Raw genomic sequence first — 16,807 nt, 5'->3', positions numbered from 1 at the left:
GTCTATATTCCATGTCACTGATTCCCTCTTCAGCTATTGAAAATTTACATTTTTTTGGTTTGTTTTTAGAAGTTCTCTGTAGTTTTTTTTTTTTTTTACTTCCAATTCTGCCAGGTAATTTTAAATAATTTTTACTTCTTATCATTTTTAAATTCCCTCTATTATTTGTTTTTAACATTGTAAACATTCTTATTTTCTCATCTGTGTCTAGTAATGTCAATATCTGTGGTCTGATTCTACTGCTGTTGTTGTTCTTGACTTTTTAAATGATATATTACTTTAATTCTTTTTAATTGTGAGCTCATTTTAATTGTTACTTTGTACAAATATTTCCTAGGTTGAGGGCCACTCCACTAGAGGGAATTTGAGTTTGTATCTGCCATGTGTCTATGGCATTACCAATCCAGGATCACGTTAGATTAAATTATTGGCTGGAAGTTTTTCTGACCACAAAACGAGTGGGAATTTGGGTTCAAAACCTAAATCCTCCTATGAGGGCTTGCTGATAGTTATAAACCCTCAGGTGATCATTATTCCTCTTCCATTGAGAGCTAAGACTAAGGTATAGACAAATTTATTGATCATCACCCTTCAGTGGGGTAGATATAAAAAGGTTTTTGAGTCCTGGCTTGGTGTGGTGACATCCTAGACAACTTCCCACCTTACTGAGCCATAGACTTTGTTAAGTTTTTGGGCAGGAGATATGGGGTATCCACTCATACCTCCTGCCCCCAAACTGCACCACCAGAGATGCTCAGCTGACTTCAGGATGCTTGCCAATGTGACTCCCTCCTCTGGCTATATGCTCCCAGCTCACTTTTACGTATGAGGATCTCCCAAATTTTCTTGCAAATCCAGCTGTAATTTTAAAGGATGTTAACAATATATATTTTATCCAGCCTTTTTGGCTATTTTGTACTGTGAGCATAATTTTAGGATATCTAGTCTGCTGTGTTGCTAGAAACAGAACACTGTTGCTTATTTTTAACATATAATAACATTATTTTGTTTTTATTATATCACAGCTATTTACCTGGTAAATAATTCTGATTTTCCACTTGTATTTGTAGAAAAGTGGGAAAGCAAGCTTCACTTCCGAGCTCGTTTGAGTCATCGACTCAATGATGCCATCAGGAATCCAGTTTCTTGTCATCTCTCTGCCGTGGTTTTTAATGGAGGAGCTGGAGCTATCTTTGTCCTGGTACCATTCCCTGGTAATGGAAAGATGGTTATCGACAGTTGCTGGAACTGCTTGCTTCTTCCTCCACTCACAAGGAAGAGGGTCTCTAGAAGATTCCTTAGAAGAGTGAGCAAACATCCACCCCAAACCCCAGGAAATCTCTCCTCCATGTCTCGCCGGCAAGAAGTGCCTTGTCTGCTCATCTCTGAAGCAGGAATCCTGCCGAGAGCTTTTGAGCCAGAGACTGGCCATGTGCCCACCTCTAGCTCTGGGGCGGAGTTGGCTTCCCAAGCTGGTGGGCTGCTCCTGGGAGACGTGCAGACCACCCCAACCCCAAAAATCTTAGAGAGTTGCCAAGAGAAAATATGATGGTTGATTTTATGTGTCAATTTGACTGGGCACAGGATGCCCAGATATCTGGAAGACATTAGCATTTGAGTTGGTGAACTGAATAATGCAGACGGCACTCCCCAATGTGGGTGGGCCTCATCCTATCCATGGAGGGCCTGGACAGGACCAAAAGGAGGAGGAAGGATGAATTCGTTCTCTGCCTGACTACACGAGCTGGACATTGGTGTCCTCCTGCCCTTGGTGCTCCTGGATCTCAGGCCTTCAGATGCAGACTGGAGTCCACACCATGGGCTCACTGGCTCACAGGCCTCTGAACTACACCACTGGGTCTCCAGCTTGCCGACAAAGGGTCACAAGACTTTTCAGCCTCCATCATCACATGAGCTAATACCATAAGATAAATCTCTTCACACACACACACACACACACACACACACACACACACACACACGAAGATATACATACATATAGGTCCTATTGGTTCTGTTTCTCGGGAGAGCTCTAATACAGATTTTGGTACTGGGACTGGCTCTGGAGTAACAGAATTTTAAGGATAAGTTTTCTGAGTTGTTTCTGGGGTTTCTGCTTTCTAATTTGATTCGATTTTAAAGTAGTAATGCTTCTATTTCAAGTAATAAAGAAAGCAGTGATAGGCCATGATGTGGCAATAGAAAAACACAAAATATCTTCATTGGATACTTTTAAGAAGCAAGGCACCGGGTAACTGTGTATACGATACTTTCAAACATTTTTTGAGAACGAATATAATAAGTTTGGGTGGTTGCTCTTATTGTTGCTGGACAAAGTGGTGAAAGAAAAGGATGAGCTCAGGGATTTGAATTCCCAGCTCAAGTGCCACATAAGTGGCCTGAAGGCTTCTCATGTGCCCTGAAGGACAGCCTCATCTCCAGCAGCCGCAGGGCTGACCGTGCTGAGAAACAAAAGGAGAGCCTCATTCTGCCCTGGCTGAGTTGCAGTGAAAGCTGGACTCCAGCCGCGCAGGGTGTCCACTGTTCAAGAGACTGCACTGACCGGGAGGAGTGGGAGGCTGTAGGCTGGGCTGGGAATGTGTGGGAGATCCTGAGCAAGCTGCGGACCTTGAGCCCCTAGATTCTGAGGAGCCTTCTGTGCCAATGTAAGAGGTCTCCTCGCCCTCAGTGGGGGCAGCATCCCCACCCGCCCCTCTGACTTAGTGGCCTCCCCTGAGGCAGCTGCCATGTAAGACAGTGCTGATTCTACCCAGGACCCACCCCCACCAGCCCTCTCTGCTTCTAGACCTATAACTAGACTCAAGTCACAGCAGGCCCCTGAAGGTGAGGTCCAAAGTGTGAGCCATGAAAAGGCTGCTGCCTTCCAAAAGACCTACTTGAGTTTTCTAATCTTAACAAACAAAAATCTGGGGAACGTGTGTGGGAATGGGTACTAAGCGTGTGGGATAACAGTAGAAGGAACATAAAGCTGGATCGGGCTGAATTTATTGATATGGGCTTATTTAATGTTGCAGCTCAGGGAGTTAGAAAGGGCTCTAACAGTTTTATTGGCTGAAACATGAATCGAAAGGTGGCCCACAGTGAGTGAACTGGAAATGCTGGACTTGCCTTGGTTTAATATAGAGCAAGAGATTGAAAGGCTTAGGGAGTGTGGGATGTTAGAGAGGATTTGTTATTTCAGACCTACTCACCCACACTGGAGGGTCCAGAAGATACACCTTTCACTGATACTTTGGGGAATGAATTTGGGAGGGGAGCCACAGCATCCTTGGAGAGCTCTGGGATTGCCCTTCTGTGCAGATCAGACCTCACAGTGAGAAATGCAAGCACTGAATTGGGAAACCTAAATGCAATGGGAATAGTTGGATCCCAGTGTGGCAGGGGCCAAGTGGTGGCATTCAGCCACCGAAGGCAAGGTGGACATAGTTACCATAGTGGACAGCAGAGACAACACAATAAACCCCTATTGAAATTTCTAGGGGTCCAGCGGTGTGGGGCCTGTTAAGACATCCCTTATCAGGTGAAGGATAAGTTGTTGCATCTGGCCTCTCCTACAACCAAAAAAAGAGGCACAAGCCTACTGGGCCTCTTTGGAGTAATACACTTTATTTAGGTGCATTACTCAGACTCATTAACTAAATGACTGAAAAGCTGCTAGTTTTTAGTGGGACCCAGAACCGGAGAAGGCTCTGCAGCAGGTCCAGGCTGCTGTGCAGGCTGCTCTGCCACTTGGGCCACAGGATCCAGCAGATCCAGTGGTGCTTAAAGTGTCAGTGGTTGATGGGGATGCTGTTTGGAGCCTTTGACAAGCCCCGGTAGGTGAATTGTAGCACAGGCCCGTAGGATTTGAAGCAAAGCCCTGCCTTCCTCCACAGGTAACCACTCCCCTTTTGAGAGACAGCTCTTGGCCTGCTAGTGGGCATTAACAGAAACCGAACGCTTGACCATGGGCCACCAAGTTACCATGCAACCTAAGCTACCCATCATGAGCTGCGTGTTATCTGACCACCAAGCCATAAAGCGGGGCGTGCACAGCAGCACTCCATCATCAAATGGACGTGGTGTGTAGGTGATCGGGCCTGAGCGGGTCCTGCAGGCACAAGTAAGTTACATGAAGAAGTGGACCAAATGCCCAAGATCCCTACTCCTGCTACACTGCCCTCTCTCCCCCAGCCTGCACCTGTGGCCTCGGGGGGAGTTCCCCATGATCTGTGGACAGAGGGAGATAAGACTCAGGCCTGGACTGCAGATGGCTCTGCACCATACACAGGCACCCAAAGGTGGACACCTGCAGCACTGCAGTCCCTTTCTAGGACATCCCCGAAGGACGGTGGTGAAGGGAAATCTTCACAGTTGGCAGAACTTAGGGCATTGCACCAGGCTGTGCACTTTGCTTGGAAGGAGAGATGTCCAGACGTGTGATTATCCACCAGTGGTAGATGGTCAAGGACCATCTTGTTGGATGGTCAAGGACTTGGAAGGAACATAATTGGAAAATCGGTGAAAAATTTGGGGAAGAGGTCTGTGCATCGACCTGAGTTGACAAAGAACATGGAGATATTTGGGTTCCATGTGAATGCTCACCAAAGGGTGACCTCAGTAGAGGAGGACTCTAATAATCAAGTGGATGGGATGACCTGCTCTGTAGATACCACTCAGACTCTTTCCACATCCACCCCTGTCTTTGCCCAATGGGCTCATGAACAAAGTGTTCATGGTGGGAGGGATGGAGGTTACACATGGGCTCAGCAACATGGACTTCTAGTCACCAAGGCCACCAAGGCTAACCTGGCTGTGGCCACAGCTGAGTGCCCGGTCTGCCAGCAGCAGAGACCAGTGATGAGTCTCTGATATGGCACCATTCCCTGGAGTGATTGATTGGTCAACTACTTGGTGGCAGGTTGATTATACTGGATGGCTTCCATCACGGAAGGGGAGGCATTTTGTTTTATTGGAATAGACACTACGAATCTGTTTGCCTTCCCTGCACCCGATGCTTCTGCTGGAACTACCATCCGTGGACTCACAGAATGCCTCCTCCACAATCATAGTATTCCACACAGCATAGCTTCTGACCAAGGAACTCACTCCCCACGCTCATGGAATTAACTGGTCTGACCATGTTCCTCACCATCCTGCAGCTGCTGGCTTGATAGAACGGTGAAATGTCCTTTTGAAGATGCTGTTATAGCGCCAGCCAGGCAGCCATACCTTGCAGGGCGGGGCAAGTTCTGCAAAACGCTGTATATATTCTGAACCGGCATCCAATATATAGTGTTGTGCTTCCATGGCCAGGATTTATGGATCCAGGAATCAAGGGGTGGAAATGGGAGTGGCACCACTCACCGTCACCCCTAGTGACCCACTAGCAAAACGTTTGCTTCCTGTTCCTGCAACGTTATGCTCTGCTGGCCTAGAGGCCTTAGTTCCAGAGGGAGAAATCCTTCCACCAGAGGACACAATTCCATTAAACTATAACTTAAGACTTCCAGCTGGCCACTTTGAGCTCCACATGCCTCTGAATCAACAGGCAAAGAAGAGAGTTGCGGTGTGGGCTGGGGTAATCGAGCCGGACCATCGAGAGGAAACTAGACTACCGCTCTACTGCAGAGGTAAGGAAGGGTATAGCTGTAACATAGGACATCTCTTAGTTTTGCCATGCTTGTGGTTAACGTCAGTGGAACACTACAACAACACAATCCAAGCAGGACTACTAATGGCCCAGACCCTTGAGGAATGAAGGTTTGGGTCCGCCACCAGGTAGACAACTGTGATCGGCTGAGGTGCTTATTGAAGGCAAAGGAAATGCAGAGTGATTATTGGAAGAGGTTATAAATACCAGCTATGTCCAGGCAAATAGCTAAATAAAGACTGCAATTGTCCTGAGTATTTTCTCCTTATTTTGTTCTGAATACATTTGTGTGTGCATCTGTGTGTGTGTGTGTACTGTGTATATCTTTGTTTTATTTTATCTCTTATTCCCTTACTATGTAGTATAGGATGTATTGACTTTATATCATCGTATTCATTGCATTAGGTTTCGTTAATTTTACATCATTGTAGTTAAGCTATAGGATGTCAAGGGGAAGGGTAAACATCACTCAAGGACTTTACCTCCTCTCCTGGGGAAGGCATTCGTGCATTTTTGGCTGTTTGAGGACAGTTGTATCATGTTAGGCAAAGTGATAATCTTGCTATCATCTTTATTTGGAGATTAAACATGGTTTAAGGAGACGTGTGTGGTGCCGAGCTGACATAGGGTAGACTTGCGACGGTTAATTTTATGTGTCATGTTGAATGGGCCGTGGGCTGCCCGAATGGCAGGTTAACCATTATTTCTGGATGTGTCTGTGAGGTGTTTCTGGAAGAGACTAGCATTGGAATAGGTGAACTGAGTACCCCAGATGGCCCTCCCCAACATGAGCAATCTGTTGAGAGCCTGAAAAAAATAAAAAGGTGGAAGAAGGTTGAATTCACTCTCTCACTGTGTGAGCTGGACTTCAAACCTCTCCTGCCCTCGGCATGCCTGGTTCTCAGCCTTCAGGTCTAGACTGGAATCTACTCCATCAGCTTTCTGGCTCCGTGGCTTTGGGTGTTTGAACTGCCCCATCAGTTCTCCCGAGTCTCTGCCTTGGGGACATTAGGCTGTGGGGCTTCTTGGCCTCCAATGGTGCGAGCCAATTCCTCACAATGAATCCCTCTGGACATACATATGTATATCCCCTACTGGTTCTGCTTCTCTGGAGAAGCCTGGCTGCCAGCGCCAAGGGGAAAACGAGTGTCAGGAGAGTGACACCACAAGGGGGCTGGTGGACAGAAGCACATAGCACCTGCCGTGTAGCTGGATATTAGGGGTCGCTTCTGCAGGCACCAAACACACTGTCAGAACAGAAGTAAGTGAGTTGCCACCAGAGCACAACCAGATCTGCTCTGCGTGCTGGAGACTGTCTTCCAGCGTCTTCCACTGGGTCAGCCTGGGGCGCAAGGCAGGATGGGAGATGGGTAGGGGGGTGGGTGTTTTGGGGACAATCCCTGATGCTAAAAGCAGCCCAGAAAAGGAGCCAGGGGAGGGCGTGGGAGGGAAGGACTTGCTAGTGAAGTCCAGCCCCCAGGAGAGGCCCCCAGGGAGAGCTGCCTAGGCAGGGAATGTGGAGCCCAGGCAGTGTGATTTGGAATGAATTTGGCTTTTTGCTGCTCCCACCTTATTTTAAAGCAAATCGTGTTACTTTACATATTGTGTATGGCAGGAAAAAATATGCTTCCGGCCACCTTTCTAGATTCTTTGGCTGGTCTGTGAATTAAACGGACATAAGACAGATTAACAGGTGTCAAACCATTTTAACTTACATACTCAGGGATGAGGACCCCACAAAAATATGAGACTTAAAGAAGCAGCCACATGATTGAGCTACAGAGTGGAATAGAGGTTTGGGGGTCCTGGGGTGCGTGGAGGCACATTCTGGGAGGGTGAGTAAAGTCTGCCTTGTTAGACAGACGACAGTTTCTTCGGTGATAAAAGTTGCCCGGAACAGCTTCCTTCCGGTACAGAGGAATTTACCAGTGAACATTTCCTTTAGAGATGTAAATTTTCTTCACAAAGGGCAGCTGTTCCGAGCTTCACCTATGTCTGCAATTTCTCAAAAAGACAAGTTCCAAATAAGCAATATGCCAAAGAGGACTATTTTGGGGTGATATACTCTGGTCTCCCATGGCCAAATTTTGGGGTGATATACTCTGGTCTCCCATGGCCAAATTTTGGGGTGATATACTCTGGTCTCCCATGGCCAAATTTTGGGGTGGTGTATCCTGAGTCCTCACAGTTGCAAATATTGGAAAGAGCCTGTGAAGTCCCGGGAAAAGCTGCGTCTGCTGGGCCAAGGTGTGTCCCCCGCGTCCTCACCCGCCGCTCGGCCTGTGGTGCGAGGAGACCTCGGGCCCCTCTGGGGAACCCTGTCCACAGGGGCGTCGGGAGGGCAGAGAACGGTCGGCTCTGGCCGACTGGGGAGGGTCCTCGGCGCCCGCTTGTGCTGCGGCCAGCGGTCCCCTGAGGCCGACTCCTGGGTCCTTGCGCAGAGGCCACATTGCCCCTCCCCCCCGCCCCGCCACCTACGGGAGTTCCGGAAGCAGCAGCTCCGGGGGCTCACCCGGGACTGGATTAGCGCCCTCCGGAGTCCCCCTCCTATATCCAAACTCCGACAGTGCAGCGTCGGAGACCCCCGGGGTCCGGGGACGTGCGGAGGGAGACGTGCTCCTCCGCAACCCGAAACTGCCCGCTGGGGCCAGACCCGGGAAGTGCCCAGGAGTCTCCTCCAGGTCCCGCAGCGTCCCGGGCTCGCCCCAGGGAAACTCCTCCCCCCGTCGCCGCCGCCAGCTCCCGACCCGCCCCCGCCGCGCGGACAGCCGCTCCGGCCCGTCCCCTCCCCGCGCCCGAGGTGACCCGGGACCCGCGTGTGGGGGTGTCACCCTGGGCGCTCGGACGCCGCCTCCCGAGATAAAAGCAAGAGCCAGGAAGGTCGGGGACTCGGGCGCCAGCCGAGGAGACGCGAGCGCCGCAGGAGGCCCGGGAGGCGGAGAGGAAGGCGGGGCGGGAGCTGCAGGTGAGCGGCGCGCAATCTGCTCCCGGGGCCCGGGCGCGGTGCCGGGCTTGGGAGGGGGACCGGGGAGACTGGGGACACCCACGTCCCCGGCCCCGAGCCGGGCGCGGGTGGCTGGCGGCGAAGCCGGAGCGAGGATTGCGAGCGCGGCAGGTGCGTCCGCCCGGGCTGAGCGCTGCGGGCCGAGCCACAACGCGCCTTCCGAGGGGCCGGGAGGGGGCCGCACGGTGGGGACACCGGGGCGCGCGGCTTGGACCTCTGTCCGCTCCTGTTGGCGTCGTCGGGCTAGGGCAGGTGGCCCTGCGAGTCCCTTGCCTGGGTCAGAGAAGAGGGTGCCTGCGGGTCCCTCGGGGTGTGTCCCTGGGCCGAAGCGGGTTCCGGGGCGCTGGCCCTCTACGGCCCCCACCTCGTCGCCCGGGTGCGCCTTTTCTCTTTGGGGACGAGGAAGGGGGAGGAGGGCTGTCGGTGTTTCTTTGTTTCGGGGAAATCTCTGCAATCCCGGAGTGTTACCTGAACTCCTTCTGCTCTTGGTTCCTACCGAGGTGGGGAGAAACTGGAAACTCGCTGAGATGCCGGGAACGATACGGCCGGCGCGGCGGGGACCGCGGGGCCAGGCTCCCGCAGGGGCCGCGGGCGAGGCACGAACGGCTCTTCAGCCCGGGGAGGGACTGCTGGCGACCCGAACCCCACTGCAGCCATCAGGGCCGGGGCCGCCTGGACACGGGGCACCTGCAGGAGCCCGCCCGGGAGGAGCCGGCCTGGCCGCTGGGTGCGCGCTCCCTGCTGGGGTAAAGGCCTGGCACCTGGGTGCTTCGGTCCACCGCATCCCGTCCAGACGGACTCGGGTCGGTGGCACCCTGGGTGACCGAGCGCACCAGCGCGGCAATGGGCGCTCTGTTCGCGCGCAAGCCTAGCTGAAGAACTGCCCTAGCGCCGGAAAGTTTGCCCATCCACACCCCAGAGGCCCTGGGTGCGGTCGGCCGCCGGCACTGGCTAGTGCCCGGGCACTGCCGTGCTGGGAGCCCCGAGCCGAGTGCGAGCGGCAGGGGAGAGTCCCAGCGCGCCCCGCCGCAGGGCACAGCGCGGTGGCCCGGAGAAGTCCCGTTCAGAACGCACAGGCGGCAGGCTGGATCAGGAGGCATCCTGGTGGCTTGTTTGTAAAGGAAAGGATAGCTGGGCTGCCCAGGTGGGGAGGGGTCACCCGGGGCTTGGCCCTCCAGGTAAACAGGTGCAGTGGTCCTGTGGCTAAGATGGCGTGGTGATGCCTGCGCTCACCAAGCTCCCCGCCGGGAGAACCACCTGAATGATGGAAAATTACAAGGGCTATGAGCCGAGTTACAAGGTGTTTGGAAAACCTAAAGTGAGGCGGGGTGGCTGACCTAGCCTGGAGGGTTGTCCAGGAAGTAAGGATGGAGCCACCCTCCCCTGAAGAAGGGGCGGGGGCTGAGAGTGTGGCAGCAGAGTTTCCCAGGGGAAGGGACGTGGGGACACAGGGAGATGCGGGAGCCCAGCTCCTTCGCTGCTGCTGCCCCCACAGTGAGGGGAAGGGAGGGCCTGTTGTTGGGGGAGGAGCTCCCCCAGGAAGTCTGACTGCTGCTCAGGACTCCCTCACCTTTACTCAGCTGCTTCTGGAAAGGTGGGACCGGCCTCCTTCCCCCCAGCACACCTCACTGGGCAGAGGGGCTGCCACTGGGGACACCACTGAGTGGAACACACTCTGCACAAGGGTTAGGGTGGGGGCATCCTTATGGGCGGGGACCTCTGCCTGGAGATGATGTTTGACACCTCCGTCTCTGCTTGTTTTTGATGATCAACTGGTGATCAGGCTGGGCCTTTGTTCTCAGCTCAGACATTTGTTTGGTCCCCAGCAAGTTCCCTCTTACTCAACCCCACCCTCCGTAGGGTCAACCTTCCAGCAACAAGGGTGTGCTGTTGCCACATGCAGAGCCCTCCTGGTGGCTTGGTGCTGGCCCCACTGGCTGCTCCACCATGAGCCCAAGTCACTTTCATCGCAGGAGTAAATTTGGCCTCATTGGTATCATAATAATAACCACAGGCATTGATGTGACACTTTCTTTCTTGTAGCCAGGCATCGTCACAAGCTCTTTACAACATATTTAGCTCAGTTATGAGGACACCGTGACCTGGGGACGACCACAGGCTGCACAGGTCGATGCTCCAGTATTAGGTTCTGAGGTGGAGACACAGGCGGCTTAGGAGGGACCGTGGTGACCATCGGGACAGAGTGCCAGGTCCCTTCCCTTCCTCCCTCAGCTCCTCCTGGAGGGTAGAATGTTCGGGGCTGGTGGAAAAAAGGAGAGTCGGAGGCTGTGAACAAGGCCCGGGAATCCTGGTTCGCAAGGGCTTGCTCCTGGGCCGGGCTCGGGTTCTCCTTGGCCCGACAGAGCAGGTGCCTGCAGCCCTCTGGCCTCTGTGCTGCCTCCCACCCCCACGCCAGCAGGACAACGGCGAGAGTGCTTGGGACCCCTCAAGGGGGCCTGTGGAGGGCTGGCCTCGCTGTGCAGAAGTCCTGGAGGTGGTGAAGCCAGACACGTGCAGCGCCCCTGCGACCATCACCATCCTCGTGTTGGTGTGCCCACTCCTACTCTGGGCCAACCTGGAAATTTAAACAGGAGCACAGCCAGGCAACTCTTAATCTTTTCCACCTAAATCTGTGGCAGGATTCTTTGGGGACCTTTGTAAGAATATGGGGCCCTTTCCCTGGTCCCCATTGCTGCTTCGGACTCTGGGGGACCGGGGCCCAGGAATCTTAATTTTTTTCTAAGCGCTCCTGAAACTTCTAGGTTTGGGAACGATTGGTCAGGTCTAAGCCTTGAGAACTGAGGCAGAAAGGAACGGTGACTGGTCGGTGAGTGGTAGGTGTCGGTTACTGAAGAACTGGAAACTGGCCCTGCTGGTGGGGAGGTTGCCGGAGGGCTCTGGAGGCCAAGGAGTGCTCCTTGCAGGGAGTTGGTTGGGGGGACAGGGGACACTACAGACCCTGGTGCCTGTCCCCTCTCTGGTCTCTTCCACTCTGCACTCCCTGCGTGTTCCCTCATCCTACTGTCCCTGAGCCTTCACCTGCTCTTCCTGGCCCCTCCTTACTGTCCAGGGCACTTGTCAGGGACGCCCCAACACTGGGACTACCCCAGGATGCATTGGGTGGTCTCAGGATTGGGGTGCAGGAGCATGAGCTGAGGTCTGCATTGGGGCAGCCTTTGTGGGTCAGTCCCTTCCTGAACCTAAAGGCTGACTTGGGGAGCCCCGGCTTGCCATCCCCTGGAGTAGCCGGCCTGGGTCTGAGGGAGGCAGGCTCGGGACGCCCCTGTGCCCCTGACCATCCTGGTCCCAATGGGCACAGGGGCTCCTGGGGAGGAGCAAAGCGTTGTCTGCAGCAGGTTAGCCGTTCAGCTGATCACACGGGCAGATCTGCGGGATGACCTGGAGCAGAGCCTGGCTCCCCGAGGAGGCAGAGACCTACCTGGGACTTGTTTTTTCCTGGTCACCAGGCAGCGGTCGGGAGAGAGGAACTGAGCGCCTGGGAGACGCCCTGGTCAGTGGCAGAGGGTGATTGTCTGGTGGGGGTGTGGGCAGTCACTCGCATTCTAAACAGAGTGGAGCTCGAGAGGCAGGTGACTCAATGACACGCTTTTTGCTCTTCCTGGAAGAGTGAGTGAGGGTGAGGGAGGTGAGAGCTTGGGCACCTGGTGCGTGCGTGGAGTTAAGCCGCCAGGCATCAGTGGCGGGTGGGCAGGAGGGTTAAGGGTGCGGAGTGTGATAAGAAAACAGGAATGTGTGAACGGCACCGTGGTTTGTGGCTGAAGTCTGGAGGTTCAGGCAGGGGCATGATGGAAGAACTGGGGCACTCAAGTGGGGCTGAAAGGGAGGCCGTGACGATCGAGCTGACGTTCATTAGAAAAATATTTTCAAGTGAGGGCTAAATTGTCACGTGAACCCAGGCCCAGGCTTTATTCCTGCTTGTCTGTCCGTGGTGTGAGACCCAGTGTCACATTTCTCCCTGCTCAGGCCATTGCTTTCCAAGGCCAAGCCTGACCTTACTGCAGTACAGCCTTGGGGTCACGGGAGACTGAGTTTTCTAGGGACGACGGGTTTGGAGCTCATTCTGTGAAATTCTGATGACGGAGAGTTTGGTGACATTTTCAAGTTCACTGGTGATGATACATTTATAAGGAGTTGGGAAGGACTTTGAAAAGCTCATGAAGTCTGGCCTCCGAGCTAAAGCCCAATTCTGCCCTAGAATATGCTGGAGAAATGATCTTCCAGTCTCCAAACACATGCTTTTAGGTTTAACGAATTCAGTGCTTTCCAAGGTAGCCTCTGCTCCCGTTTGAACTTTCTAATTTTTAGAAACGTGGTTTCCCCAAGTGGAGTCAAAGCTTGTGGTTCTTATAATTCCGATCATTCATCCTGGTGTCCTCCCTTGGATTTACATAGACTAAATTGGATTCCTTTTCCACACAGCAGTCCTTGGATATTGGAAGACAAACCTATCTGCTCTCATTACACTGAGAGCTCAGCGTGTGCTGGGCGCCTTGCTAGAAAACTTACTTTCTCACTTAACCCTTACAACAACCCTGCTGTTTTATTAGCCCCATTTTACAGGTCAACTTGGGCAAGTTCTTTAAACCTCAGCCAGTGGGCTGTGCGTAGTATCAAGGAGTGGTGGCCTGGGCACCTCTGCTGCCTGCCTGTCTGTCATTTTAGGGGTGCACTCAGGTTTGTGCACCTGGACCCCCGCGCAGTCACCCACTGTCCTGACTTGGCCGGGTACGGGTTTCCCATCTCTCTCTGTTAAATTTCATCTTACTCATTTGGCCTTTGGAACTCAAAAAATATGTGAACACTTTCTTTGTATGGTACAAAGCTAGACTTAAAAAAAAAAAAAAAAAAGAGGACCAGACCTGATTCCTGCCCTAAAAAGTTTGTAATCTCTTTGGGACAATGAGTCATTCATAGAAAAAGAAACTCGGATGATGCAGGCAATGCCTCTCCTGAGGTCATCCCTCTGTTTCTCTCTGTTTCCATCTGTAGAATTCCCGCGTCAGGCACCGTGTGTCCCATTTGTCTGTCGTATACTCGTTTATGCTGAACAGTTACTGAAATCCCCCACTGTCATTTAACTTTCATTTACCAGTGCGTTATATCCCCAGGAGGACAGAACATTTCCTTGTATAATGTGATTTTACTGCAGTGGTCTCGGCACAAGGGGTTCTTTTTGATCACCGGGCCATTGGAAGGGGAGCATCTGTGGATGGTGGCGGAGCTGTTTTGGAGTTTGAAGAAGGGATTGGAACCTGAGGAAGGCGAGGCCTCGCCTGCCTGCTCACCCTTCCAGCTTCCGGAACTTGAACAGTACCCGGCACACAAGTGGGGACTTCAGGAAGGAGCGAGTGCCTGCGTGGTGTTCGTGGTGACGTCGGTGGAGCCTTAATTACAGGGAATAGCCCTGACTCCTGGGTGGACATCGGCATCTATGGCCTGACTGCGTTCATATTGGTTTGGTTGTTTTCAAAATAAGCGTCCAGCAAATGTGTTCTGAGATCTCCAGAGGAGAGAAACTGGAAGACACTGTTCTTGTTTTGGAAATAACTCATCGTGTCATGGGATGCAGATGGGATCTCACAGCTTCATCCTGTGCACGGTGGCTGGGCAGGTGACTCGGGCTGGCTTGCCTCTCTGAAAGAGCAGCCCGGAGTGGACAAGACAGCTGGAGGGCAGCTGGGCCCTGTGGTGAGACTCCGGCGAGTGATACTGTCCCTGTCGGGGGAAGAGATTCGGAGCTTCATCCACTCTTGCTCTTTTGCCACTGAAAGGAAGATTTCCCAAAGTGCTTCATTATGGCTGGCTTTCTAGAATGGAGAACAATCATGTCTGTCCTTCACATGACAGGAAAGAACATTCGCTAAACAGTGTTGCCTCTTATCATCCAGGTTATATCTTGCTCCTTTCAGAAACCAGTTAATGAGAATTACAATCCCATGCGGGCGTGGGAATGCCTGCTTTGAAAATGAGTGGGGCCGGATGTGATTTCCTGGCCCTTTGGGGACAGTGACGCTCCCCTTTCAGATCCGATGCCAGAGCGGGACATTTCCCCCTTCTTTTCTGCTGGAGAAAATTATAGGCAGCACGATTCTTGTCTTCTATTCCAAAGTCCATGGTAGCTGATCGGGGCACACTTGATGTTTTGGCTCTAATGTTGTGTGGGCCGTGGGATCGCTGCATGAGATAGGGTTGTCCCGTGATTACCTCTGGGTCCTGTGGCTTTTATTGGACAGTTCAAGGTCGTGGCTCCCGGCGTTCCTGCCTTTCCTGGCTTCCTCGTCTCTCATTGTGAGGGATCGCGAATGAATAGCAAGCGTGGATTTGAGCATTGATTCATCGTTCCTTTCCGAGGGCTCCTGAACTGGGAAAGCCGCCAGTGGGATCAAATTTTCATTTCCTGAAACTTCAACCGAACCTACAACTGGTCAGATAGCAGAGCTGGGAAACCAGAGGGGTGAGAATGAGTCTGGGTAGGCAGAGCTCTTTGGGGAGTAATCGTAGGATGGTGCGGAGCCCTTTCCTGCCTGGAGACAAGAGAGCAGGATACTGTGCTGATGTCAAGCGTTAGGGTCCTCTGTCCACAACGTAGACACCAGAAAGGGATGTTAATATGTGACAGCCACACTCACGTAGAAGGCTCACATGTCATAAATATGTTTTAAATGGTGATCTTTCCCACCTGTACGTTAGTCAGTTTTCTTTCCTCATACCCAGAAGGGTGTGGCCTTTATTTTTAATCTTAAAACAACTCAAAGCTATCAACATGACCTGGTTCTTATATTTTATCTGTACGTGAAAAGTAAATAAATGATCTGGTGAATTTATATTGTGATCTGTTTAGTGAGGTTTCCTGAGATTCAAACGCCATACTCGTGTTGATTCACAGCAGGTTGTCAGCGTATTTTTAGTTTGATGGTTCCGATACTAATTTTGCTCGGGAGATGGAGAAGCAGCGGTGGGCTGGGGCTGGCGCCACTGCATCTGGCACCACTGAACTTGGACGGCTGGTGAGATTCATGCGGTAGCCTGGGGGTACTTACCAGGCACAAATCCCTTCTCCTTCAGCAGGTTGTTGAACATTTATCAGCTTTATAATTATTTTATTTTTAATGAAAGTTTATGTAGCACTTAATGCGTGTGCTAGGCACTGAGCACTTGATCAGTACTAGCTCATTTAATGCCTGACAACCCCATGGTAAGTGCTACTATTATCTACATTGCAAATGAGGACACTGAGCCACAAAGCATTAACTTGCTCCAGGCCACAGCTAGTGAGGGACTGAGCCTGGTCCCAGAAAACTGTGCTGTGCTGCCTACTGCTGTTTGAGTACCTACTGTGTACTGCCTCTTACAGATGAAAAATATTCAGACCCTGATCTGGCCGGCTCCAATGACCAGAGCCTTCTCCAGGGAACATGGTCTTATGAATGGATGGTCTCAAAGACTATTTCTTAAAATATTCTTTGGTCATTTCAAGCCAAGGGGAAGAAAGGTGGGGAAGAGCCCTTCATTTACTGATGAGAAAGTATTAAAGAAAAAAATCCTTCAGGGGTGCTTGTTAAAGGTGGTTAGACTTGTTAGCAGGACCGTCATGGTAGGTGGAGGCACTGAGGCAGTGGGGGGGAGAGATTGGGCTCAACTCTGAACACAGCATGGGCGAGTGGAGACCAATTCATAACTAAGGAGCAGGGCGGGGGGTGGAATAATCACTAAGAGAAGAAGACATCAAGAGTGAGGGGCATTCTGGCCGAACCGACCTAACGGGATTCTTGCTGAAGACGGGCAAGGTGGTCATATGTCACCTGGGGGATGGTGGAGGGTGAGGAACCTGCTCAGGTGTGGAGAGTGTTCAGATATCGAGGGTGGGGGTTCTTGCTAAACTGACCTAGCAGGGTTCTTTGCTACAAGTGCATGGTACCAGGAAGTGCACAGATGGCCGAGGCGGCTCAGGAGCCTGATTCTTCTGGCAGAGCGAAGAATCTTGTCAGTGGAGAATGATGTCAGAACGAGGCCTTCGCCATAAAGCATGTTATGGTGATGGTATCTCTGGGTATTATTGTTAACTCTTCGTAAATGGATACAAGCAAAATGGCCCATGGTTTTCTTCTCATTACTGCTCATCTTAGAAA

At 52.1% G+C, this 16,807-nt stretch overlaps 1 protein-coding gene across 1 annotated transcript in view; it reads left to right on the top strand.

Moving 5' to 3' along the window:
- Positions 1–8,569: 8,569 nt before the first annotated feature.
- TMPRSS2 (transmembrane protease, serine 2) overlaps positions 8,570–16,807 on the top strand; it is a 35,935-nt gene continuing 27,697 nt past the window's right edge. Inside the window, exon 1 of the mRNA XM_012640067.1 lies at positions 8,570–8,618. The gene's annotated coding sequence lies outside the window, so the exon portion shown is untranslated. The remainder of the gene's footprint in view (positions 8,619–16,807) is intronic.

The sequence above is a fragment of the Propithecus coquereli genome, unplaced genomic scaffold, assembly GCF_000956105.1.
Source record: "Propithecus coquereli isolate 6110/MARCELLA unplaced genomic scaffold, Pcoq_1.0 Scaffold148, whole genome shotgun sequence".
NCBI classification, from domain to species: Eukaryota; Metazoa; Chordata; class Mammalia; order Primates; family Indriidae; genus Propithecus; species Propithecus coquereli.
Note: the sequence above shows the minus strand (reverse complement) of the source record. Positions and strands in the feature narration are given on the sequence as shown.